General features: G+C 45.0%; 1 protein-coding gene across 7 annotated transcripts in view; it reads right to left on the bottom strand.

Annotated features, from left to right (window-relative positions):
* The window catches only part of PAM (peptidylglycine alpha-amidating monooxygenase), a 282,185-nt gene extending 270,657 nt beyond the window's left edge, over positions 1–11,528 (bottom strand). For 5 of the 7 annotated variants that reach the window (XM_053566342.1, XM_053566345.1, XM_053566347.1 and 2 more), the window contains exon 1: positions 11,380–11,527. The gene's annotated coding sequence lies outside the window, so the exon portion shown is untranslated. Of the gene's footprint in view, positions 1–11,379 lie in introns of all 7 variants that reach the window. The other 2 variants (XM_053566346.1, XM_053566343.1) reach the window with 2 other exon arrangements.
* Between the last annotated feature and the right edge of the window lie 16,434 nt (positions 11,529–27,962).

The following is a 27,962-nucleotide window of genomic DNA, read 5'->3' as shown; positions in this document are numbered from 1 at the left end:
AGCAGCAATAGCAGTCATCATCATTATGGTAATTGCACATGTAACAGTCACCGTCCTTGCCACAGTCATCACAGTACTGAACTGAGTGCTTGCTATGTGCCGGACTCCACGCTAAGTGTCTCGCACGGATGTCTCATTTACTCCCACGTGACAAGCTTGTTGAAGTCACACAGGCCCCTGAGCCAGGGTCTGTGGATTCAAATCCCGGCCCCACGACTCAGCACTATGACCGTGGGCAAATTAACCTCTGTGGGCCTCATTTTCCTTATTTGTGAATGGAGATAACAGCCTCTGTCTCACAGGGGGATGTGTCAGAAATATGTGACTTGCTTAGAAAAGGGTCTGATACATAATAAATACCATAAGGGCTAGCAGAGATGGATCATAATTACTGTTTGATTTCAGAGATGAGGAGACAGGCCTTGGGAAGCTAAGTCAGTTGTCTAAAGTCACAGCTGGACCTGGACTTTCAACCCAAAGCAGTCTGACTCTCAACTGCATACCCTTAACCACCTTTAAAAAGTCCCTGTAGTTTTCAAACACATGTATTTGTTTATTTATATCTCCCAAAATGGAGAGAATTCATCAATTAAGACACCTGGACTCAAGAAGGTGCTGATAGCCCTGGAACCTGGTGGCCATGCACCCCCAGATCAGAGCCCCCAGCTGGAGGTGGTGGTCCACACAAAGGTCCCTCGTAGGGCCTGAAGCTCAACATCTTAATTCGGGACACCAATGGACATTTGCAGAAACAATAACAACAAAAAGAATGTTTAAAATGGCCAGAAACAATGTCTTTCCTGACTCTAGGAACAAAAGCACTTCTGAATATCCTGTCCACCTGTCCATCCCTCACCCCCTAGTCCATGAAATTGTGAAACCAACATCATCTTTATGGGAATGTCATCACTTTGGTCGCTATTTTGATCTTCTGCTATTTATATTTACAATGGAAAATATTTAAGTCAAAATTTTAAGAGCAAGAAAGCATGATGAAGATTAAGGTAGCAAGAAATTTAATCTCCTGGCCATAGTTATCTTTTCCATATAACTCGTTCAGTCCTTTATAGTTTCAGAAAAAAAAGTGTCTTATTAGGCTGGAAAGATTAAGATCAACATGGTCATTCTCTAGGTAACATCTAGTTGATAGGAGACTGAGAAAAAATGTATCTCTATAATAGCAGCAAAATCTGAAATGTATTGTCTTTTTCTTTAAATTTTATTTTTACACAAAAAATAATAAGCAGGGAATAAATCACCTGTGGCTGCTTCTCCTTTAGTGACAATCTTGATGTGGCAACAATAATGAAGCAATTTAATGAAAGTACAACAACTAAAAACCTTTCCTACCACGGAGCTATTTGGAATGTAGCAGCTGTCCTAAGAAGGCTCTTCTGGTTGACAACAAAAAGCCACTTTTCTAGGTAAAGGTCAAGTATCCAATTTCTAGGCACTAAATTTAAATGAATTTCTACAATAGGCTTCCCAAGTGTGATGTATGTGCCAGTAGCTTAGAAAATAAAAAATAGTTAAATGTTTAAACTGGCCAGCCAGACCCACAGGAAATAGCACTACGGCTTCAGGAACCTCGCTCAGTGCCCAGCAAAGTCTATTCTAACACCAGGATAAGGAGCCCAAGGGGACATCTTAATGCTAAATCTGGATCAAACTCCACAAGAGATGCACTTATATAGTCTCCAATATCAACAGGTCAAAATACATCAAACTCTTTCTACGCAATCAAAAAACAGCAATACAACATAAAACAAAAGGAAAGTGATGAGTAAAAAACATGCATAACATCAAAGACATTTTTAAGTCTAAAAGAAGAGTAAATTTTTATCAATCAAAGATAGGACATCTACTAAGATAAACTCCACAAATCCTTCTGGGTGTTTGGCAGAGAGGGGTCAGTCTGTGTCACGGAATCAACGTCACCTGGCCTTACAGGAAGTTAAAGGGAAGCTTGAAGTCAAAGGGCCAGCATGTGAAGGAATAAAATTAAGATTCTGTGAATAAACACACGAATCACATATTTTTCTTCCACTGGGGTCAGTGCAATAATTGAATATACTACTCAACTCTGGAAGAAGCTGTTTTAGTAGCTGTGTTAAAATCAGTTTAGTGGCAGAGCATCTTAGGCCGGGAGCTGGTACTGAAGATATCTTTGAAAAACTAATCACTGCTGCAGATAATAACCCTCTTTAGATGCTTTAAGTTTCAGCTACTGGCAAGACACCCCTGACACCGTTATCTCCCCACTCCCGTCTTTCCAGACACACTGGCCTTCTCCGTATTCTTCGGTGGAGAGGGCAGGAATGACAGAGGTCTTCTTTCTTGTTCCAGCCTCAAGATTGCCTATTGTTTCCGCTGCTTGGTAGAAGCCCTTTGTGCTATGAACTTCCACACTAGGTGTGAGACTTATTATTGCATAAAACTTTATGCCTAACTAGATCAATGCAGCGGCCACCCACCCTCTCCCCACTGACACTTGGGGTCCACTCTAGCTCATATCCCCACAGACGATCTTATCAAAACAAATCACATCAACCCACCAGTGCCTACTTCAAACACTGTCCACTATTCTTAGAAGGAATGTCAAATGCTTTAGGCAGCCAGCAAGACCCCGGGTGGACTGGCCTCTGCCTTCATGTCCAGCCTCACAAGTGTCCACTTTGCCCTAACTCTGCTCAGCTGCGTGATTTCATCCTGTTCCTCTGAGAAGCAGGGTGAAATCTTGCTATACCTTGTGCAACAAGTCCTCTGCACAAATGACAGCTCCCTCTGCTTCCTGGAACACCCTTCCTCCCACCCTTTCTCAAATTTTTCACACTTTGGCTATCAGTCAAGTGTCACTTCCTCAGGTCCCTGTTACAGAAGCCCACAAACCAGTCGCCTGTTCAGAGCATTTACCTCCATTTGTAATTGCATGCTTATTATTATTTCTTATGTGTTTACTGGTCTTCCTCTTTGCTCCAAGACAGCACAGACCATGAGCTCTTTGCTAACTGTCAGATCCCTTAGGTGGGGGACAGGGCCTGGTCCAGGGCTGGCCCCGGGTGAACACTTGCTAAGAAGCTGAAAGAAAACACTCCACTGAAACCAAAGAGCTAGGAGTCGAGATCAAATGCACAGATTTAAAAGCTTTTCACAAATATTGAAGTGAAACTGAAGGCAAAGATATTAGCGACAATCTGTAAAACATGAGCTGCTATTCAGCAGGAGGAGGGGAGCCCAGAGCAGCACACACTGTGCCTCAGCTTTGGCTGGTGACTAGATAGTAATGGGCCCCAGAGAGCCTGCTGCACTAAGGAACCAGGCAAGAACCAGTTCAAACCATTTACTGGAACCACCTAGTTATGACTTAGGTAGCACAGTAACTTGGTGAAAGGTGACATTTCCATAGCGGCAGCAGCTGCTTGACTCACCCATCTGCCGATGCAGAGAGACCATTCACACTTTGCTCTCTCTGGCATTTTCCATTACAAAAATTCTCCAAAAAGTCTTTAGGTCCCTGGAAAATGTTTTAAAGACATTTGACTGTGGTGGATGAGGCAGACAGTGACAGCTAAGTGAGGAAATGGCAGACAGCGGAAAAAGCTCGCTCTGCTCCAGATGGGCCAGTCGCATGCAGCTGGACGAGGCTTGGGCAGGAGAAGTCCTGACACCACAGGGCATCTTGGGCTAAGGGACAGCCCTGTGTTTTTAGCCCTCATTGTTACTACTTCATTCTCAAAACACGAAAATAGATGTGATTCTAAATTCCCTGGGGGAAAGAAACAGCTGATCAGTTTACTATTATTGCCTAACTTCTGACTTCTTTTAAAATACGCAACATTGAAAAGTGTGATAAACAACCTAATATCACTTGTCTTCACTGAACCTGTCCGTGACTCGTGTAATGGGCAGCCCGGCTCCTGGTTTTGCTCCCGAGAAAGGCACAGCAACAGCTTCAACAGTGCACTCCAGGGCGGCGCCTGTGGCTCAGTGAGTAGGGTGCCGGCCCCATATGCCAAGGGTGGCGGGTTCAGGCCCAGCCCCGGCCAAACTGCAACAACAAAAAAAAATAGCCGGGCGTTGTGGCGGATGCCTGTAGTCCCAGCTGCTTGGGAGGCTGAGGCAAGAGACTCGTGTAAGCCCAAGAGTTAGAGGTTGCTGTGAGCCGTGTGACGCCACGGCACTCTACCCGAGGGCGGTACAGTGAGACTCTACAAAAAAAAAAAAAAAAAAACCAGTGCACTCCAGTTCTACCGGGGTCAGTTTTCCAAAGACGACCTAACCACACCTTGCCTGAGAAGGGCTGCATGAAACTGGGGAAAATCCTCATCTCCAGAAATACGGCAGACAGTGAGGACTTCCAGTCTCATGCTGTTTCTGTGGAGAGAACGGAGGCCTGAGTGAGAGGCAAATGAAAACACAGTCAACAAATGAACACCAGATACGGGGGGCCCAGGAGGGAGGGGGGCAACAGCCTTTCCACCCTACAGAAGTAAGATTTCCAAATCCACAACTAAAAGGAAAAGGTACTTAACAAAGTAGCATTTAAAAACTAAATGAAGAGAAATCTCACAAATTAGCAAATTCACCTCCATTTGTAATTGTACACTTATTATAATTAGTCATGTGTTTACTGGTCTTCCTCTCTGCTCCAAGACAGCAAAGACAATGAGCTCTTTGCTCACTGTCGGATCCCTTAGGTGGAGGACAGGGCCTGGTCCAGGGCTTGTACAAATGAAGGGACCCCAGTAGCATATAACCTTGGCTTTCCAGAAAGCACTGAAATTTGAAAAGTGAAAATAAGAATTTATAGGCTCAGCGCCTATAGCTCAGTGGCTAGGGCGCCAGCCCCATACACCGGAGCTGGCGGGTTGGAATCCAGCCTAAGCTAACTACAACCAAAAAACAGCCAGGCGTTGTAGCCGTCTCCTGTAGCTCCAGCTACTTGGGAGGCTAAGGCAAGAGAATCGCTTAAGGCCAAGAGTTTGAGGTCGCTGTGAGCTGTGATGCTACAGCACTCTACGGAGGGCAATAAACTGAGACTTTGTCTCAAAAAAAAAAAATATATATATATATGTTTTTTATATATATATAAGGATTTATTGATGCAATCAGTAATATAAATAAGAGGTGGATGTATAACCCACACGAAAGTTATCTCTAAACACATAGAGGTCTCTGGTTAGATGCAAACAATTATCATGCTGGTTCAAAACTAACCGAAGTCTTTATGAAAGTTTCTCTCAAAAGAGTTCTTAAGGGTAACATCCTTAGCAGGTTCTTAGCATATATGTGTGCTTAAAAATAATAAATTCAATCTTTAAAATATGCTAAGTTTCATTTTTTTTTTATTTTTTAAAGTTTGAATTAGTCTTCATAGAAGTAAAGTTGCACTGAACTGCAGCTGGCTACTGCTGTCGAGCCGGCTCCTTTTGGCCTAGGTAAATGGAACTCGTAATAGCTGAAGGGTACGGCTGGGCATTTTTAGCCATGGAAATAGCAGGCAGTAGCATCAGTCTTCCCTAAGACTTAATTTTATTTTCCACAGGGACCCCAGCCTTCACTTTTATTTATTTTTACCACTGTTTTTGTTCTCATCATGTTGTACACGACCAGCAGTTCCATATACACTCGGTGCAGGTATAACACTGGCTTTGTGGCTTCAGATGCTGCGGGCTGGACCCCTCGTCCTTCCTGCCTTCACTGTCCAGCACCTGAGGTCATGTGCTCCTCAGAATGAGCCTCCCCTGTGGATAAGGGACACTGTTATTATTTCCTGGTGTTGTCCCTGCCTCTGCTGTATCACTTCCAGCTGTGCTCAAAAGTATTTCATTTAAAAAAATTTTTTGAGTCCAGTTCCCACCTTTCTGGAGGCTTGCTTTTAAACTCCCTGAGCAAGAGCCACTTGGAAATCGTGCTCCTGTCCTCTGTCCTCCAGGATGCCCAGGGGCTGCGGGGCTGGCTGAGCCCCAGAACTCACTGTAACTCTCAGCTCCCGTCCTTTCATGTTACGCCTGGCTGGTGCATGAAGCTCGGAGTGTTGAGAAGTTCAGGCTCCTCTGGACACAGGCCTGATCTCGCCATCACACATGATTCTGAGTAATGCCATCTACGTACATGTGACACTTCTGTCACCACCTGGCCCAGTCTCCCTGGTCTCCATATTGATCTGGTAGATAATTTTCTACTCTTTTCCCCAGCAATTACTGAAATAAGTACTGGACAGATTATCCTAATTGAAACAGTTTCTCTGTATAAAGGCATTCCTGTGAACCTAACATGAAGCCAAGCATCGTTTTTATGTTACTACAATCAACTCACACACCAGCACAAAGGATCTGGAGCTTTAAACCAGCAGGGCCCAGGAGAACTTTCTACAGTGATGGCAGTTTTCTGTGTCTGCTCTGCCCAGTACTGTAGCCGCCTGTGACTGAAGCACTTAAATATGGTCAGTGCCTCTGAAGAATCCATAGGTTTGAGCTTGTTCTATTTTAACTATTCTACACCTACATTTTAACATATGATGTGGACAGTGATTCTCAAAAATGGATAAGGACCTGAGATTTACTCTACTTGGAAGCTAAAAAATCAGCATGCACCATCTCATGGATGCTGGGAGAATACACGACGCCGTGTTCAGAGACAAAGGCCGATGTCACTCACAGAAAGAGCAGCAGGGGACTGTCAGCATAGCTGTGCCCATTTCCTGAAGCTCAGTTCCCTCAGTGTGACGTGAGGAGGGCGGGTGACACCTGTATACTCAATGACCTGCATTACCAAAGGGAACCCTGAGCTTAGGGTCCCTGAATCTTATATCCGGGACACTAAGCCGCCCTGCTCTTTGCTCCAGAGGGAAAGACAACCTCTATCTTGCAAGGTTATCTATGTCCTTAAGAAGACAGTTTGGAATAAAAGCAGGTAGGTGCCTTTCCTCCTAAGAAGTGCAAAGACCCGAGAGACTGACGAGAACTGAACACCAGCAGTGAAGGTGTGACGCGCATCTCTCTCCTCCTGCAGGAATACGCTGCTTCCAACCACAGTTGCTTCTTACCAGGCCCACTGCGCGCTTCCCAAACTGTCATCCTGCTTCCGCCACTGCTGCCACCCCAAGGTGTTCTCCACGAAGCCAGAACGCACCAGGCAGCTCCCGTCTAATCTCGTCACTCTTGCTCCAGGCCTCGGTGTCACCCACTGCCCTCAGGAGTGAGGGAACCCTCCTCAGCAGGTCCCTGAGGCTCTGCCTCCACCTGCGGGCCCCCTTCTCCTCCTAACATTCTGCCCGCAGCCACTTTCGCGTCTTCATGGGACGAGTCGTAACGTAGCCCTGTGCGTTGAATTCCAACCACAGATTTCTCTTGTTTGGTCCACACAATAGTTTAAAAAACATCGGGCCATTTCATATTTTGGGAGATTTCATATTTATAAAATAAGAATTTTTAGCTCCACTTCAAAAAATCAAGGCATCTGGTAACACTTGGCTTGCACCCCAACCTGACAGCACTTGGCTGAGGGGGAGTACGCCTGGTCCCTCTGGACAAAGCCGGACCCAGGCGGTCACACCCTCTCTCGGGCTCTCATCTCCGTATTCTTCTATAATATCTGCCCGACTTCCCTTCTAATCTGTTGTACTCTGTCCACCTTGGTCTGGAATGCTCTTTCAAACCTTTCGCTTCTCCAGCAGCTTACAACCACTCCTGTTCCAGGTCCCAGCTGACTCATGCGCTCTCGGAAGTTCCCCAGACCACCCCCAATCCCAGTTAGCACCAGGTGACTGCAGTGGGGTGCACAAGTACACAGGACCCTCCACCCACCACGTCTTCTGTGGTTCCTGCACTAGCCTCTCACAGCCCAAATCACATGGTAATGGCTAATCTGATTGTCCGCTTACGAATCTATCTCCCTCCCTAGACTTTCAGGTCATAAGAGAAGGATTGTGACTGTCTGTCTCCACTGTAAGCCAGCCCCTGGGGAAAGCCAAACACACTAAATACTGCTGAATAAACACAGTACGGAAGTTACTTGAAGAATGGCTACCTCAACTGTGGCTACCTCCCTGGGGCATGGGGAGCGTGTGCTATGTGTGTGCTGTGTGTGTGATGTGTGTGCGTGTATACAAAATTTGTTTATTTGTTTCTTTAGAGACAGGGCCTGGTTCTATCACCCAGGCTGGAGTGCAGGGATGTATTCATAGCTCAGAGGCATGAACTCCTGGGTTCAAGTGATCCTCTTGCCTCAGCCTCCCGAGTACTACAGGCATACATTACTAGCACACCTGCTTGGATTTTCTTTCTTTCTTTTTTTTTTTGTCGCTATATTGCTCAAGCTGGTCTCCAATTCCTGGCCTCAAACAATCTTCCTGCCTCAGCCTCCCAGAGTGCTGTGATTACAGGTGTGAGCCACCATACACTCAGCTTTTAAATTTGGATCTTTGAAATGCCATTCCTTCCCTCCATCCTCAGAGAAACTAAATCACTACGTGAGAGGCAGAGCAGGGGCTAAGTACTGGCGACATGCCCAGCACTTCACCTGCATGAGCTCACTCAGGGCCAACAACAGTCCTCTGAGCTGAGTGCTGCCATGATTCCAACTTCGGAAATCATAAAACTGAGGATTTGTAGGTCATCCAAGGTCATACGACTAGTAAATGCCTGGACAGGACTCGAACACAGGCCCACCAAAAACTAAATTCTTAACCATACACAATTTACAGATTGAGATTTTTATTATGCCCTGGATGAAACAAAACCATACCCTGTAAGGGTAAATCACAGAACTATTTATCAGGCAAATCTGCTCCTGCCTCTGCTAGGTGTTCAGTTTTTGAGAAGATGAAGGTCTTATTCCCCACAGCAGCACAGTCAGTCGTAGGAGATACAAGATTGAGAGCACACGACCCCCCAGCAGCTTCAGTAGCAGCCTCATCTTTTGAGCTATCTCTCTGGAGTCTTAACAATTAGATCTTTACAGACCAAAAGAGTTAACGTAGAATGAATTACACCCACAAGAAAATTTCTGGCTCAATATTATGACTGTTAGAACAAGCCAGACAGTTTCGAGGGCAGAATCAAGGATCTTTAACGTCATTTCACAAACAGGAAAGCAAAGGTACCGAGTAGTAAAAAGGCCAAGTGCACGGCTGACAATATGTCCCTCAGCTGCCCCTCAGCCTGCCAGGTCTGCCTGTGAAAGTTGAATCAAAGCTCTCCTACAGCCTAAGAATTCTACACACCGCCAGCAGATGGATAAATTCTTCCTAGGAACAGGATAAGACACAGACATCATTGACTCACACAGAATATTATACCACCGAGGCAGAAAATAAAGAACCCTGTTACATCTTTTCCAGGTGGAATTTTTACTGACTCTTTGCCTCAAGCCAAGCCAAGAAGAAACAATTTTAAAAACAAAACTCTCATTAAAAGTCTTGTCACATTTTAAGTTAAAATTTCAAAGTCAATTCAGCACCCACCACGCCTGTAAGTGTTCAAGTTCCAATTCATTAAAAAATCTTACCTTCAGTCTCTGTATTTTTGTCTGGGCATTATAATTTCTTTCCTTAAGGAGTTGAGAAAAAAAATGTATGTGGGTGCCAGAATTTTATGGACTTGCTGAATGAAGTTAGAAGTGAAATCTCTACAGCTTTTAACATTTGATTACCACACCAGACACATATGGAATGCTTTTCTAAGTTTTCTGTATTTTCTGTATAATTTTATTTCTAAGTGCACCTCTGTTGGATGAACAGAAGCATTTGGAATTTTATTTTAGAGAACAATGTCTTCGCAAACCTGGTATTTGTTCCAACCTGCTGAGTCCCAAATGATGGTCTGGCAGAGCCTTTGATGACGCTTTCCTGACATCATCGCGTTTGCCACACATAGTCATTAGATGACTGTTCATATAAAAATATGAAGTAGAATTGTGTGGTCTCTAAGTTAGACTGGAAGGTCTTATAGGGCAAGGAACATATTCTATGCTTCCTGTCTTTTTTAAGCATACAGCAGAGTGTACCACACACTATAGTAACTCATGAAAATGTCTATTAAATCAGGAATGCATGAACAACCGGGCTTAACCAACACCAATTCTAAAGCAGCTTGTCTTGCCTTCTTCAAAAACTAAGCAGGACAACGGCACTAACGGTAGATGGGTTGGCTGCCTGAGTCTATAAACTGAGACTTTACAAAGGATCTCACATGGCATTTTACCTAAGTGCCTGAGCTTAATTTACCAAAGGAATGGAGGTCTCCTTCTTGAATTCCTGAAATTAACAGCAAATTTAAATTTGTGTCTAGGATGGAAAAGACATTGTAAAGAATGGAAAACTTCTGAAGCAAAGTTCTTCTTTACAGAGACGGGCCACCAGAACCTCCCTGCTGTTTGGATTTCTTAGACTGCAGTCGCATGAGATGTACAGTCTAAAGCTTTGCACACGGGGTTTGGTGAGGAAGGGACGATTTCACCTCTGAACCCCGTGACCAGCTCCAGGAACACCTGCCTTTTAACCCACCAGGGCTACTGCCCAATCTCAGCAGAGGCCCCACACTCAGAGGACCAGAACCGGAGACCCCCTCTCCCACTCCCCTCCTCCGCCCCCAGGCAGCTTCAGGAACCGAGAACCTGTTATATCCTAGTGGTTCCAGGATCCCCCGCAACGACCCTCAGCGGCGGGCAGAGCAAGTGCACGTTCTGCAGAAGACAACACCGGTTGCGAAGGGTCAAGTCCCAAGGCCACGCAGATGAGAGGGGGGCTGCGCCCAGACTCAGCTGTATCCCGGAGCCGGGTACGTGCCCCGCAGTGTGGGCGACCACCCTCCGCCCGCGCGTAAGGCCGGCGGGCAGAGCGGAGCTACCCAAGGACGCGCGGGTGAGGACGCGGACTCCCCACGGCTTCCCGCCGGCCCGCGCCCCGCGTCCCAGCCCGAGGCTCCGCCCGGCCCCTCTCCCCTCGCCCGGCGGGCGCGGCCCCTCTCTCCCCACAGTCGTCTCGGGAGCGGCCCAGGGCGCACAGCGGCTCCCCCGCCGGCCCCGAGTTCTCCAAGTTGGCGGCAGAAACGCGAAGGAACGACTGCACCCCACCGGCCACGGGCGCACGGCGCAGCGAAGGGCAAGAGGACCCCTCCCACCCTGGGCAGGGACTTAAGGGTACTCAGGGGTGCCGGAGAGAGGTTTGGGGACTTGGAGGATGGTTCAGTCCCCAAATCCCTCCCTGTCCACAGTGCTGGGTCCCCGCCCCACCCCGGCCCGGGCAGCCGGGAGGCAAATCGCAACCGCCCGACGTCGGGAAGCAGAGGGAGCCGAACAGCAGGTCCCAGATCCCCTCCCGCGCCCACCCTCGCCCCTGTCCTGCCCTCCCCCGGCGGCCGCAGCGGCCGCACCAACCTGCGCGGCTGCCGGCTGGGTCCCGGACGGAAGCCGGAGCCTGCGGGCGGAGTTACTTGGAGGCTCCGGCTCCCGGGGCGGGGACAGGCTGAGCGCGCGGCGGCCGCGGCCGTGCACAGGCTCCCGCCTCCCCGCCTCCCCGCCTCCCCGCCAGGCAGCTCGCCCCGGACTCCCGGCCGCTCCGGCCCCGCCCCGGGAGGCTCCGCGCCGCCCCTTCCCGGCCCCTCCGGGCGTTAGAGCCCCGCGGAGGCTGCGCCGGCGAGTTAGAGCCCGCGGAGCTGCCCGGCTTCCTGGGGTCCCCGCGGAGATCGCGGGTCCCGGCGGGGGGACTCAAGTGTGGGCAAGAGGTGGCCACGAGGCAGCCGAGAACTCTCGCCCCCGAGCCCCGGGGAGGGGGCAGGCCGGGCCTGAAAGTCTCTTTGAGCCGCCCGAGTCCGTGTCCCTGGAAGCCGCCCAGAGCGAGGCTGTCACGCTGGCCGCCCGGAGCGAGGCGGAGGAAAATGCCCGACGCTCCCTCCGCCCTGCCGGGGGACGTTTCCCGAGAGAACCCCTTTCCCCAGCCTGGGCCCGGCCCGAGGCCCCGGCCAGGGCGCCGCAACCCGCAGGCCGGCGCCAGGGTTGAGCCGGGTTCAATGAACAGACCGGGTGCGCGGACCGCGGATTCAGACCACCGGGCTCGGGTCTGCGCAGTACCAGACAGCGGCGGGGGAACCACCTTTCTCACTTCCATCTGGTCATCCCTTTCGGCTAAACCTGGTTAAGGTCGCATAAAGCACCCCACCCCAGACACAGACCACTAGCCCCTAGGTGCCAGCAGGGACCCCGGAGCCACATCCTCGCCTTACCCAAAGCGGAAGGAAGCGGGAACCCCGGGGATTGGGGGCTGGGGAGTTCCAGTCCTGAGCTTTTATTCCCAAGAACCTCGATGACGTGCGTGCCCGGCACACAAGCTCACCCTGCTTAATCGAGGCCGGGTATTTGATGGACTCTCCCCCTCTGCAGGTGACCCCTGGAGCGAGATCCCGCGCCGCTTCCCTCCCCAGCGCCAGCGCTCCTCTTTCTTTCTGGGTCCTGTCCTCCCTCCCCAAGCTCTCCCATCCTAGCTCCTCGTGGTGGCGCGGTGACCTGGATCCCCAGCGCAGAGTTTTTCTTTCCAGGCAGCTCCTCCTCGGGTCTTGGGACAGGGGAGGAGGCTGCCAGGAGAGAACCAGAGGAAGATAGGAGCGTGAAACCGGTGGGCCAGCGTGTAGCCAAGTGCGAACTTGGGCTGCCCGGAAGAACCGCCGAGAGGAGCCGGGCAGCCCTGAAGACATCGCGGAACCACAGGAAAGAAAATCCGTTTTTCCAAAGGGAAAACACGGATGTTTGCAGTGGTTAGATTGGAAAAGCTGCAGCTTCCCGACGGAATTCCAAGGGAGGCCTGGGAAAGGCAGGGGCGAGCAGAGCAGGGCCTAGAGCCCCACCTCCCAACCTCGATGCCAAGACGGGCTGAGGACCCTGCTCTTGGCTGGTGATGAGAAATTCTTTCTAGAAATTGTTGGTAACTGACAAGATGCAAGAAGCCCAGCTCAGTGGCTCAAGCCTGTACTCTGAGCACTTTGGGAGGCCCAGGCAGGAGGAGCTCTCTATAGTTTGAGGCCAGCCTGGTCAATGTAGCAAGACCCTATCTGCACAAAAAAGTTTAAAGTTAGCCAGGTATGGTGCTGCTCCCCTGCAGTCCCGGCTACTTTGGAGGCTGAGATAGGAGGAGCATTTAAGCCCAAGAGTTGGAGGTTGCAGAGAGCTGTGATCAGGTCGCTGCACACACTTTCCCCCCCACTACTAGGAGACAGAGTGGGGTCCTGTTTCTTAAAAAAAAATCAAATTAAATTAGGGTGGCGCCTGTGACTCAGTGAGTAGGGTGCGGGCCCCATATACGGAGGTGGCGAGTTCGAACATGGCCCTGGCCAAACTGCAACAAAAAATAGCCTGGCATTGCGGCGGGCGCCTGTAGTCCCAGCTATTTGGGAGGCTGAGGCAAGAGAATCGCCTAAACCCAAGAGCTGGAGGTTGCTGTGAGCTGTGATGCTAGAGCACTCTATGGAGGGTGATAAAGTGAGACTGTGTCAAAAGAAAAGGAAGGAAGGAAGGGAGGGAGGGAGGGAAGGAAGGGAGAGAGAGAAAGAAAAAAGAAAAAAATTAAATAAACACAGAGCTGAGTCAATTTTCAGAACCCAGGGGCTGTTCTTCAGCTTTAGGCATTCCCTAAGTCACTCTTATCCTTTCCTTCTGACTGGGGTTATTAAAGAAAGCAAGCACTTGAGACTCCCCCTTAAATAAGAAGCAAGTTTTTGTCAGAGGAGAGGAAGGTTTGGAGGGGCAGGAGTCCTGGGCTATGGTACTTTCTTTTTTAAGTTCAATTCAGCATATTTTGCCTCAAGATAATTTTCCTTCTCAGCAGGTGACCACATTATTACCATCTTTACCTTGAAAGATGGGAGAGTCACAGGAAGGGCACTTCTACATGTCACCTCTTATACCCTCGAGGTCTCTGTCACAGCCGGAGCTTCAGGTGTGCTGACAGAGAGCCTGGAGTGTGCCTGGCCTCAGCCTCAGATGACACAGCCTCAGGGCACTCCAGTCTGGGACAGCCCAGCCTCTGAGCACACCAGTTTAGCGTGCAGGGAGGAGCTTGAGCCAATCTCTCCACTTCAGGTGAGAAGTCTCCTTTTCCCCATCCTCACCGCTGCACCCCACCTGAGGCCTCTGCGCTCTAGATGTTTATCAAATCAGTCCTTAGTGTCCAGGTTTTACTTTTGAAAGGCCTACATTCAATTTAATTATAAAATCTCTTTTCCTTCCCTTATTTCCTCTAGTGCTCAAAAGGCTTTGACAGTCCAAGAGGCCGGAAGCGGCTGACCTGAACAAACAGTAGTTTCTCCTGTGCTTCTCATTAAAAGAAAAATTGTCCCTGAAAGAAACCCTATTAAATATACATCCTTTCTGAATAAGATAATCTCAGTATCAATTAAGTATCTTAATATTAATGGCATAGTCTTATTGCAAAAAAAAAAAGATTAATGCTGCTAAAGAGTCCAGGTTTATCCTGGGGAAGATTTTTTCAGCTAAAAAAAATGGAAGGGTTTATTTACAGGCAGCATAATTGGACTCAGGCAGTAATACAAGGTAATTGGAAATGGACATTCCTCTGTGGACTCCCCTTTTTGTCAAATTTCCATTACAGCAGGCCGTGCACCTCCCATTGCCAGCTCTGCAAGCTAATCCACCTCCCATAAAAGGGTTACCAACTGGGCAGCACCTGTGGCTCAAAGGAGTAGGGCACCAGCCCCATATGCCAGAGGTGGCAGATTCAAACCCAGCCCAGGCCAAAAACTGCAAAAAAAAAAAAAAAAAAAGGATTACGAACTTAGATGCTATTCCCTACAGATGCTGGTCTTGGGAAAGAGTGGCATTTCACACAGAAGCAAGAGAGTAAAGGCGGATACATGTAGAATCTTTTCGGTACTATTTATTTATTTATTTATTTATGTTCTGGGGAAAGAGTCTCTCACTCTGTTGCCCAGCTAGAGTGATGTGCTGCTAGCCTAGCTCACAGCAACCTCAAACTCTAGGCTCAAGCTATCCTCCTGCTTCAGCCTCTTGAATGGCCGTGACTATAGGTACCAGCCACCACACCCAGCTAATTTTTTTCTTTTCTTTCCTTTTTTTTTTTTAGAGTCTAATGGACAGAACTGATTCTGACAACTTAGCAACTATACAAGGCTGCAGGCGTCTCTGAAAAGAAATACAGGTGGGCCCTTCTTTATTGCACAGCATTTCAGATGAGATTGAAGAGTGTAGAAAGTCACATTCCAATAGTGGAATACGCTTCAAATTGGTCGTTGAAACAGTCAAATTTGCTTATGCATATTCTGAGCAAGAGAAAATATTAATTTCAATTTACAAGTCATCTAAAAGGACCTTGTGGGCCCCATAATGAATAGGCCTGTGTTGAAATAATGCATGTTTGTTCTTTCACAAATAATTTTTCCTCTGAAATATAGACATCTGTCATGGAGTCAATTATCTTGCACAGCATGTGCTATAAAAGCACATAAAGGCAATAATGGACTGCATTGCCTATTTGAAATTGATCAGGAATGTGCGACTTCATGCTGGCATGTCTTTAATTTCATGGTGTTAAGAAAAAACTATGCAAGTATGAAACACCAACCCCTTTCCTCCTGGAGTACTAATTCAATTACCTATCATGATACATGTAGGAGGAAAACTTTTCCTCTTTAACTGGCAGAGACACTGGGGCACTCTTTTCTCATCGTACTCTGCTAACCTCTGTAGCGAGAATGTGAGCGCCAAGTTCCCTTTGAAAACAAAGGGATCGAAGCTCTGATCATCTCCAGGGGGGTGTAGAAGAACAAGGATAGAAACTGTATTCTAAGAACATAAATTATCATGTAAATGAGACTAGGCTCTTATGAAATTTATGCATCAAACAGACCTCAAGATTTGGGAAGTGTAATAAGAGGTAATTAGGCCAAGTTGAACCTCCTTGATGTAATGCAGATGTGAAACCTGTTTCTCTCTTTTCTCAGGTAAACTGCCGTTCTCTCCTTTTTCTCTCTGTGGTGCACGTATAAATAAAATAAAATGTTTTGTAGAAAACTCTGCCAGGTTAAGTACACAGAGCATTCTTGAATATCCCATATTACTTTCTCTTGTGACACCTTAAACTAGATTTGAAAAAAAAATTCTTAAGGTGAATATTTTAATAGCTTCCCAGAGGGTAGAGTGTGTTATCATTACAGTACAAAGGGTATCCTTCATTTTTAATTCTTGGCTCCACAGGTGTTCCCTGCCCAGACTCTGGTTGACACTTAGAAGGCCTAATTGTGATTCCTATATCCCCAGCATTCCCCGGGAATTGGTCCTTCTAATTTCACACAATGCCATTATTCAGAGAAAAAAAAAAAACAAACACATTTCAGTGCTCCTGGCTAGACACAGGGATTCTCAATCTTATCTTCACATTAGAATCACCTGGGGAGCTTTCAAAGCCCTGATGCCTCAGCCCTGCCTGGGAAGAAATAGGCAAAAACCCTGGGGGGTGGAGCCTGAAGGCAGGTATTTATTTAAATCCCCAAGTGGTTTTTAATATATAGTCAGGGCAAGAACTGGTAGACTATGAACACTTAGCAAATAAAAAATAAACCATTCTTTTTTAATGTACTATGCAATTTGAGCTGATCTACTTATTAGATGCAGTTTTTGACCTTTTTTAATCAAAAAAGTTATTAATTTGGCTTGACAAAGTACATTTTCCATACCAAGTTCTGTGGTCTCATCTTAGGTTAGCTTTCTGGCTATGATAGCTGGCTGACGCATGATGAAAATCCATGACCTCTCAAGAAAAAGGAAAGATCCATGACCTTCCCTCCTTGTGGTAGGTTTGTGACTAGAATCAAACCCACAGATCACTGTAGGATAGCAGACTGCAGGAAATTGAATTTTATAAGTCTTAAATTCCCACAAGGAATCCCCTTGAGCTATTAAGCCATTATCCAACTGAGCAATTGAAAAACAGATACATGCTATAATTAATTCTTTCCATAAAGTCTAAGGTTTAGAAACAAAATAATTACAACGAAATTTGAAACCAGGGTCATCAAATTTGTGTAGATTCAGCACTAAGAAAGAACCAAATATTTGGTTTTGAAAAAGGAGCGTTCCAATGCTATTCCAAATGAAGGTGTCTAACCCCAAAGAGAAGAGATGACAGTTTTCTATAATAGGACACTACAAACTGTAAAAACTTTGCCCATGTACAATTTAGTCTGAGGCAGGAAGGTAGAATCAGGTGAAATAGGTAGAGACAGTGAGAAAATAAGTTGTTAGGAAGTGGATATAGTGGAGAAGTTGAATAGGCTGATGTTATTTGATGGGACAGTACGGATTACAAGGTCAAGTGGAGTCTATGTCGAGCGATTACTAGCAGTCTAAGGAATTGGTATAATAGTGATGGAAGCTAGAATCACTAGAAGTTTCTGGAACTCAATGCCTCTGACCTTCAAAGCTCCATAAGCTTTGATTTTTTTTTATAACAAATCCATTCCCTATCAGATAGACTAATTTAATTTCCCAATAAAAAGGGGAGAAATCCTATATTTTTCAAGTGAAATATATACAAAAAGTTATTAGTAGATGTAATTCAAGTTGGAAGGACTAATAGATTCTTTTAAAATATTTGAGCGTATGACCTTGATTTTGCCGAATTAAAGAAATGCTTTATGCTTTTCTGGATTTTCTAAAATAAGCATGTAATACAAATACTGTTGGGAAAAAATGATCAACGTTACTTTCAAAAGGCACAATCTGTCTCCTTGGTCATAATATTTTGTTTCTTTTCAATAGCATGAAAGCCGAAAATGAAGTGTATTTGCTGTACAAATAGTTTTCTTTCTTATAATATTTATATTCTTTTTTTCATTTTGCAGCTGTCAATTTGTGCCTCTATTTTAGGTTCTTAGCAGAGTGGTATTGGGAGATTGGGCTTCAATAAGAAAAAAATCCCCACATGTATAAAGAATGACATAGATTTTCCAGTCATATTTAGCAGCAGAAGAAAACCATGTAAGGGTGTCGAAATTCTTTGCTTTTGTTACAAATAGAAAAAGCTTTTGAGAGTAGCAAACAGGAAGTCTGAATACCTAGTTCTCATTACCGTGCATTCACTGCCGATGAGCCCAGTGACGTGTGCATCACTCTCTCTGGGGCTCAGTTTTTCCATCATACATTGAGGGCTTAGCTCAAAGGCTGCGAGTTCCCTTCAATACAAAATTGCTCCAAGAGAAAAATAATGCAAAACTGAATCTGAGAAAGGGCTTTGAGATTACAGCCCTGTGTTTCTGAAACACTGATGACTACAAAAAACAACTATTTTTAAATGCAAACAGAAATTATTAGGTTTTCTTAGCACTTGATCGGCCAGGCACTAAGGGGGTGCACTGGGGGGAGGGAGCTTTACTCCCCCAGGTAAAGGTCAGAACCTCCTCTGGAAAGGACACCTGATACCTTGAAGCACGTGTAAAGGGACTGGTCCAAGCAAACTGTGGCTGTGGCAGCCAGCTGAGTCTCAGCAGCAGAGTAATAAAAGAGAGATGGCCAGTCAGCAGGACAGTCCTCCTGCAGGAGTGTGGGCGAGGGACTTTGTGAACAGCAATTACCAATACCCAGGTTTGTATTTCCTGCCTGCGTGGTATTCTTTTTCTTATCCCCCATCCTGGCTTTTGCTGAGCTTTGGAGAATGAAAAGAAAGATGCAAGTCAGTGCTTGGAGGAGAGCTTGAGAGCTGTTTTTTAACAGTGGTGGCACCACGGAATAATGGTGCCGTGATCTGCACAGGACCCAGGGAGGCAGTGCAGAGGGACAGGCCAACAGGGATCCCAGAACTGCTTTGTGGAACACGTCATGATCTTTGAGTTACCTGGTAAAGGCAGGCCTTCCTGTCTGTCTAACTGGGTGGAAGGCTGGATTGCTGTTTGAGCATTAAAGGGGAGGCACCTGTGAGTGAGATTATTGGGGCATTTGGATTAGAGGAGGTCTTCTGTTCGTTGAACGCCTCCAAGGTGTGTTGTTGGATGCTTGCTGGGCGAGCCCAGCATTATTGCATCTTTCTCCCTTCCCAGGAAAAGAGCTTGGAGAAATATATTGAGTCACATGCTTTGTCTCATCCCTTGCTTACACGGCTGCCCCATGCGTTAAGAACCTTGAGATGGGAAGATGACCCCGGATTACCCAGCTGGGTCCAGTCCCATCACATGGATCCTTCAGAGTGGAACAGGAAGGCAGCGGGTCAGCCAGAAAGATTCACCGATGGGAAAAGAAGCAACGGACAGAGAGATGAGAAGGACTGGACTGCTGCTGCTGGCTGTGAAGACAAACCGGGCCACAGCCGAGAAATGCAGGTCTTGAAGCTGGAGTAACTGCCCCTGACAACTGAATAGGAAAGAAGGGTGTCACTTCTGCAACCCCAAGAATCCAAAGTCTATCAGCAACCTAAGTGAGCAGGAATATGGCTGCTTCCCTACAGCCTCACCAGCAGTTTGATTTTGGCCTGGTGAGATAGACTTTGGACAGCAGATCTACAGAATCGGAAGATGAATTTGCATTGTTTTAAGGTGCTAGGTTTGTTATTTGTAAAGGCAAAACTAGAAAGGTAATGTATCACTACATTTGGTGGCGGCGCCTGTAGCTCAGTGGGTAGGGTGCTGGCCACATGCACCCAAGCTGACAGGTCCAAACCCAGCCTGGGCCAGCTAAACAACAATGACAACTGCAACAAAAAAATAGCTGGGCAATGTGATGGGCACCTATAGTCCCAGCTACTTGGGAGGCCGAGGCAAGAGAATTGCTTAAGCCCAAAAGAGTTTGAGGTTGCTGTGAGCTGTGACACCACAGCACTCTACCAAGGGTGACATAGTGAGACTCTAAAAAAAAAAATTGTATCTATCACTACGTCTGTGTAGTGATAGAGTAGACTCTAAAAAAAAAAATTGTATCTATCACTACATCTGTGTGAGAGCCGAGACCCCTGGCTGCACCGTTGCCTCCTAGCCCCTCACACAGTGTTGACTATTGGCTTGTGCTCGCTCAACATTGGATGAGATGGGAAGAGAGAAGGGGAGGGCAGGGGAGAGGGAGAGATGCTGTAAGTCTTTATTTTCCAAAAATAGTTTTGGAAAAGTGAAAGCAAAATTCTGTAACTATTCAGGGAATCAACACTGGCCTGAAACTTGTAGGAGAGTAGTTTCATTCCAAATCCAAGCAATGGCTGTGGAGTGTGACTGATCTGGATGGTTTACCTTCCGTGCTGGGACTGCCAGCATAAAACCACCTTGTGTCATGGTCTCCCCCAAATGACCGAAATGTGCATTTCACCACGTGTCCACTGGCAGCAGCCTAGGTCAAGGTCTTGTTCCATTTAAATGTTTTACATGGAAACCTGTGAAATATATCACAACTACCAAAGCATATATAGAAAGTACCTATACAGTTAAATAACCAGGTAAGTTCATTAAAAAACACCCAGTTGAAGGATAAGTTTAAGAACATACGTGTCCGCCTCAGTTGTACACTGCTCCTGTCCCGAGGGGTAAATGATGAAATGATGTCCTGAACTTTACCATCATTCCCTTAGGCTTCCCACCATATTTTGCTAAACAAATATTTTACATTTTTCTTTTCTTTTCTTCTTTTAGGCTCGGCACCTGTAGCACAGTGGTTATGGCACTGGCCACATGCACCAGGGCTGACGGGTTCGAACCCAGCCCAGGTCAGCTAGACAACAATGACAACTGCAACAGAAAACTAGCCGGGCATTGTGGCAGGCCCCTCCCAGCTACTTGGGAGGCTGAGGCAAGAGAATCGCTTAAGCCCAAGATTTTGAGGTTGCTGTGAGCTGTCACGCCACGGCACTGTACCGAGGGCAATATCACTGTATGAGACTCTGTCTCAAAAAAAGTTTTTTTACATGTTTTTAATCATATATGTAATCATGCTATCAAAACAACTTGCAAGAAAACTTCCATCTGTATACACACACACACACACACACATATAATATAGAGAATACTCCAGTGAGCTGTTTGTCTGGTCACACCAGATCTTGGTGGTTCTTGCTGGGGTAGCCGTCGTTCACTCATTTTCTCTGCTCAGTGTGAAAACACTCAATGTGTTTATTCTCCTCTTAATGAATATTTTCATAGTTTCTAGGTTTTACCGACACAAATAATGCCACAGCAAACATTCATCTGCATTTTTGATGCAGATGTGAAGCTTCTGTTTTTCCTTTTTTTCTGAGACAGAGTCTCATTATGTCTGGGTAGAGTGCTATGGCATCACAGCTCACAGCAACCTCAAACTCTTGGGCTTTAGTGATTCTCTTGCCTCAGCCTCCCAAGTAGCTGGGACTGTAGGCGCCCACCACAACGCCTGGCTACTTTTTGTTGTAGTTGTCATTGTTGTTTAGCAGGCCCAGGCTGGGTTCAAACCCTCCCGCCCTGGTGTATGTGGCTGGTGCCCTACCCACTGAGCTACAGGCGCCAAACCAGCTGTGAAATTCCTTGAGGGAACATATCGAGGAACAGAACTGCTGGGCCATAATGTCTGGGCCTGGGTGGCTTTGCCAGGTAATGCTTACTAGTTTTCCAGCTTGGTTCCCGTAATTTCATCCTTATTACTTTATAATTAAAGACTTCTTGGTGGATGTGCCTTCAGGTTCTGTCCAAACCATCTACCCTCCTTCTCGTTTCCCTGAACTGCTGCTCTCAGCACATTTTCCTTGTAACCTAAACTCTACTTATTTTTCTAGACCTTACGATAGGTTCTACCCGTGCGTGTTCTGTGCCGGCAAATCCCATCTCTCTACAGTTTATAAATGGTCTTCATACTCACTGCTTCTCAAAACTCTTTGTGCAAAGTAGCTTGGTCTTTTTTAGTGTTTTCTCTTTAATGCTTGTTCTTTTCCGCCTTTGAGCTTTGGCTCCTACAGTTCTCTGCCTGGAATCTATCTCTTTCCTGTCTGTACCTAAATACGACGTCATCTTTCGAGTCGCGTCCATGGCATCCTCTGCTGTGATTCCATCCCTGGCTATTTCCAGCTGCATTCCCTGGAGTCACCAGGCCCAGGAGTGTTATTCAGCCGTATGCTAAAACACAGTTGGTATTTTGTGTATTCATGATGTGTGTGAGGAGGAGAGATGAGGGCCTTCAGAAAAGCAGGGAGCTCTCTTTCTGAATAACATGCCCATCAAGAGTGCACCCTTCATGGAGCAGAAACTGGACAACAATTTGTTATGGGGACTTGAAGAGGGAGTCAAGGGTTATCTGGTGGCTCAGGCTACTGGTCACCACTGTCCCTGGTGTGGTGTCATTCTGAGAGGCCTGGCATGGAGAGCCCTCCACGTTCTGATCCCAACTTTCCTTCTTTATTTCCCACCAGGAGCATTTGCTCAGCTGGCCTGTGTCCCAGCTTCCCAACTCTATGTCCCTCCTCATTTCCAAGTCTCTGCTTGGGCGCCTCCCCTGTGTAAGGAATCTTACCACCCCATTCCGCTAAACTAAATGCTTTACACCCTTTCAGAACTACCTTGAAGCCGTTTCAGATGGTCTTAGATTACTAGAATCCTCTTCTCCCATGGAGTTCGTGGGGCCTTGCATTCATTATCTTATATAGTTAGCTGACTTTGTGTGTAAACATCTAAATCAGAGACACTAAGTTAAACTCAGCATAGTGACTTGAGCAGTGATGGTATTTAAGGACTAGTGCTTGATTGACAGGTGATTGATACTGCTGAAATAACTCTGATTTGGGTTTCTATTTTGGTTTTATAGATGACAGATCCATTTCACATTCAGAAAAGATTATATTGTCTGTGCTGGATGTACCCACATCAGCAAGATTTGTGCTTCAATTCTAATCTGAAATACTGTTTTGTGATGATGATTTTTGTTCTTGATTGTTTTTGCTTTTCTGGTACACCAGCATACAATACAGAATAAAAATCAGAATTTGGGGCACATGCAATCCGTACAGTCCCTACACATAGACTTCTGTGTGTGCCTTCAGTAAGAAACCTGTCATTGGTGGTATTTCCATATGACGCAGGTTTCCCTGTTTCTTTGAGCTCTTTGAACATTTTCTTTTGTTTGCTTTGTGTTAGGCCTAAGAAACCCCTGCTTCTCCTGCAACGTGGTTTGGCCCAGGATTATTGAAAAATTGTATCTTAGTTTTCAAATCTTAGTATTTTTTGATGCATAAATTTTCTTTTAAGCCTAGCTTCATTTAAATGCTAATATCTGTTTTCATGAGAGCAGCTTCTCCTTCCCCTCTACATCCCCTCAGAGCAGATCTGAGTGTGGAGATTCCATTCACTTCAAAGGAAGCTTCAGGCTTGGATCCTCTCCACAGGGGACTCAGACTGAGATAAGAAATGATCCTGATAGCTTTTTTCTCCCCATATTTCTGAGAAAAATAAAGAGATTTCCCAGTGGATTTATCATTCTGAGTAATTAAATCAGTACTACACACGGAGCATTCACGCACTGCTCCTAGTTCACAATCACAGAAAGCCTTTTAATGCTAGGACATTAAAAGTCTGTCTGTGCGGTGGAGTATTCTAGCGTACCTATTATTTTCAGACAAATAGTATAGTAGGTGATGACTCCCACGAGCTGGGCTGGGAATGGGGCCACACTTGGGGAATAACCGACTGCGGGAGACACATTTCACGTGCAAACTACATTTTAAAGGGAGGACAAAATCTATGACTTTAATATGGTCATTGAATACCCAAGCAGGTGTTTTTTCAGTGGTTTGAAAATGGAAATTAGTCTTTTTTCATCTGCTACCTTGTATCTTAAAAGTTTTCTGTTTTTATTTGGAGACTTAGAATATGCATGATTTACAGTTCATCATATGGAGATGGAAAAGGGGTATTTACCTACTATTATTCTCAAAACTAATGTGTCATGAAGACTTTAGGTATAACCAAACTTAATTTCAATTGAAAAAACAATAATAAACAGACCTATTAGTTGATTTCTCCTTAAATTTATAAGCCTTTTCAACATACATTACTTTACTGGAAACTGGCAGAAATCATATGAAATGAATTTAATTTTGTTGTCTCCTATTTATACATCTCAAAACTCAGGGTTAAATAAAGCAAAAACTTACCCAGGGATTTACGGAGCTGGAAAGGATCAGAGCCGTGATTCCAATGCTGATTTTGTTGTTTTTAACCTCAGATTCTTTTGACTGTTCACGGCTGCCTATGAATGTGCTATTCAGAGGAAAAGGTTTTTAATCTTGCTTTTTATCCTAATAGCTAAATTGTATAATTGACTCTCTTTCTCTATGTTTTAGGTGAAGAGGTGGCATGTTTTAGAAAAAAAAAAAAAACATTTCATTTTATTTATTTTTATTTTACTATTTCATTTTATTTTTTTGAGACCGAATCTCATTCTGTCTTGGTAGAGCACCATGGCGACACAGCTCATAGCAACCTTGATCTCTTGGGCTCGAGGATTTCTCTTGACTCAGCCTTCCTCGTACGTGGGACTACAGGCTCCCGCCTCAACAACGCCTGACTATTTTTAGAAATGAGGTCTCGCTCTGGCTCAGACTTGTCTTGAACTTGTGAGCTCACCTGCCTTGGCTTCTCAAGTGCTGGTGGATTACAGGAGTGAGCCAACCCGCCCAGCCCATCTACAGTTTATTGATGAATAAAAACTAATGCACAGTGTTGTCTGCTGATACTAAATCTGTAACAAAAATGATCATTGTAACTCTATTAGATGTTTGAGTAATAATGCCAAAGATATACCATTATAGGCATTTTTTTCTCTCTTTCCTAGGATAATCTGGATTAACAGATTCTTACAAAGTAATCATGTAGCCCATATTGGTCTTGTGCAGAAGTTTGAGATAAGAAAGATTCTATGATAATCTATTGAGTACCTCTGTTTCCTATCCACAATATGTTTACTCCTTTATTTGCACCCACCTTCAAGAATTAGACTTCACACCAGAATTCTTTCTCTCCTTCTTTTTCAGGGGTTAGGCACTAAGTAGGGTAAATTATTAATAACTAAATAACTAAAAACTGGATGAACTATCTATCTTTGTACATTTTTGGAGTGGCAAAGACATTTCAACTAAGTATCCACAGGGTTAATTCACTTATCCATTTATGCGTATTATTATTATTTTGAGGTAGACTCTTACTTCATGTCCTGGGTAGAGTGCCACGGTGTCATAGCTCACAGCAACCTCAAAATCTTGGGCTCCAGTGATCCTCTTGACCCAGCCTTTCAAGTATCTGGAACCATAGGCATATACCACAATGCCTGCTAGGCTTTTTTTCCTCCCTAATTTTAGTAGAGACAGAGTCTCACTCTTGTTCAGGGTGGTCTCAAACTCCTGAGCTCAAGCAATCCACCCACCTCAGCCTCCCAGCCATTTATTCTTTATTCGACAAGTATTCATTGGACACTTAACCATGGGCCAGTTCTAGGAGCTGAGACATACTAGTTGACCTGAAGATGCAGAAGATTTGTTCTAACAAAGCAGTGGAAATATGAAACTGTGAAAATATGGTCCTTTAGTCCCTAGGAGTCCAAGAAGTCAAAACTGCTTTGATGATACTATCAAGACACTGCTTGCTCTTTCCCACGTGGTGCTGGCTTAGTGATGATGTGGGTAAACCCAGGGGTAAAACCGTGGGTGGGTTAATCCAAAGCCAGTTGGCTGCACCAAACTGTATGCATAATTGTCACCTTTTTCATAGCCAGGTACTTGTATTAACAAATGTCATTTTCACTAAAGAGTGTCATAGACAAAACTCACTTTATTACCCCTGACACTCGAATGCTCACTTTTTCACGTTCTTCGTGACAAAGTTCAAAGTACTCATTAAGCGCTTCTGTACACTGATGTAAACCAATTATTGTTTTGAGGAAAAGCACTTGTGTGATTGAGTTGTGAGCTGAAATAGCTACTTTTTCCATGAGAAAATTGTTATTGTTTTTTTCCTTCAGAAAAATGATCAGCAGAGAAAAAACAGTTATTTAGACTCAGGTCCCTGGCAGATATGTTCTAGCAAACGTGGGCCTGTAGTGTCAAGGGAAATAAACGTATTTGTTGCCAATGATAAATACTGAAATTTGAAACAAAAATCTAACTTTGGGGAAGATGCGTATTTGCCAATGCATAAAGACTTTAAAAAGCCAATGATGATATTAAAATAATATTTTTTTCATATTCTATAATGAAATGTGTCAACATTAGAGGATCTGAACAGATATTTTTCACATGACCACTCTTTTTTTTTTTGTGCTTTTTGGACCACTCTTAATGTTACAAAGTTATTCTTGGGTAAAAGACCCAGATGGAGCAGGATGGAGCAACTGATTTTAATCAAAGAATACAAAATATTCATTGCTATTATTTCTGGTTTCACAATGTCACCAACCTTTAAGAAGCTACCAGTTGTTGCTGAGTTTTGGTATGGTGTCAAGAAAGAATCAACCATTAACCTAAAAGACAATTAAAATACTTCATTGTTTCCTAACTACACACCTGTGTAAAGACCACGTTTTCTTCAGATATTTCCACTCAAACAACACGTGTTGAGAGGTGGAGTGTTGAGGAAGACGGCAAATGCCCTCCTTCTGTATTAAGCCCACATCAAAGAGGTTGGCAAATACATAAAACAACTCCACCCTTATCACTATAGTTTTTGTTCTAGAAAATATTTTTTTGTAAGACATGGGCCTGCAATGGTCTTATTATTATAACATAAACCTGTAATGGGCTATTTTTAATGATGTAATAAATATGAACAATTTTTGTTATATTTCTAATATAATAAATTTTAATAGATAAAATGTCCATAAATAAAAACTCTCTGTCAAATCAATTTTTAAAAATGCTTGAAATTAAACTTATTTTGAATAATCCTTGGTTCACATGCAGTTGTAAGGGATGCTACAGAGTAACAAGGTACCTCTTACCCACTCTCCTGGATGGTAACTTGCTGCAGGGCCACAGGCACTGGGGCAGCCAGGACATCGCTTTGCTATGGTCAAAATACAGAATATTTTCATCACTGCAGAGATCAGCTTGTGCAGTTGCATAGCCACACCCACTTTCTTCCCACTTCACCCTCTCCTCAATCCTTGGCAGACATTAATCTCTTTTCATTCGTATAATTTCATTAGCTCACGAAGGTCATGTCAGTGGAATCATAGAGTGTGGGAGCTTTGGGGACTGGCTTTGTTCACCCAGCACAGATCTCTGGAGGTTCATTCAAGCTGCTGTGGGTGTCAGTAGTTTATTCCTTTCCCCCCCGGGGTACCCCACAGTGTGAATGTACCACAGTTTAACCATTCGCTCATTGAACGATGTCTGGGTTGTTTCCAGGCTTTGACTATGAAGAATAAAGCTACTATAAACATTCACGGACGGGAATTTGTGTGAGCATATGTTTTTATTTCTCTGGGATAGGTGCCAAAGAGCAAATGGCTGCTTGGTATGGTATTTCATGTTTAGTTTTTTTAACAAGAAACTGATGAACTGTGTGCATCACATTCCACCGAGCATGTGTGTAAAATCGAGAGTCTCTGCCTCTTGCCAACACTGGGCGGTGTCACTGTTTTTTATTTTAGACACTTTGGTAGTGTCTGACAATATCTCATGTGTGGTTTTTCCTGAGCATCTTTCCCTGGGCTTATCTGTCTCCCACGTGTTGTCTTCAGTGAAATGTCTCTTCATTTTATAGCCCAGTGTCTTTGCCTATAAAACAGAGAAAATGACAGCTCATAGGGTCGGTGTGAATACTGAAGGAGTTAATATGTGTTGAGCTCTTTTATCCTCCATATAGTAAATATTCAATAATAATTGTTCTTTTCTGTTTTTCTTTTTATTATTATTTTTAGAGACAGAGTCTTACTCCGTCACCCCTGGTAGAGTGCTGTGGTGTCACAGCTCACAGCAACCTCCAGCTCTTGGGCTTAGCAGATTCTCC

The sequence above is a fragment of the Nycticebus coucang genome, chromosome 17 (genome assembly GCF_027406575.1).
Source record: "Nycticebus coucang isolate mNycCou1 chromosome 17, mNycCou1.pri, whole genome shotgun sequence".
NCBI lineage: Eukaryota > Metazoa > Chordata > Mammalia > Primates > Lorisidae > Nycticebus > Nycticebus coucang.
The sequence above is the reverse complement of the archived record's forward strand: the minus strand, read 5'-3'. Positions and strand labels throughout refer to the sequence as shown.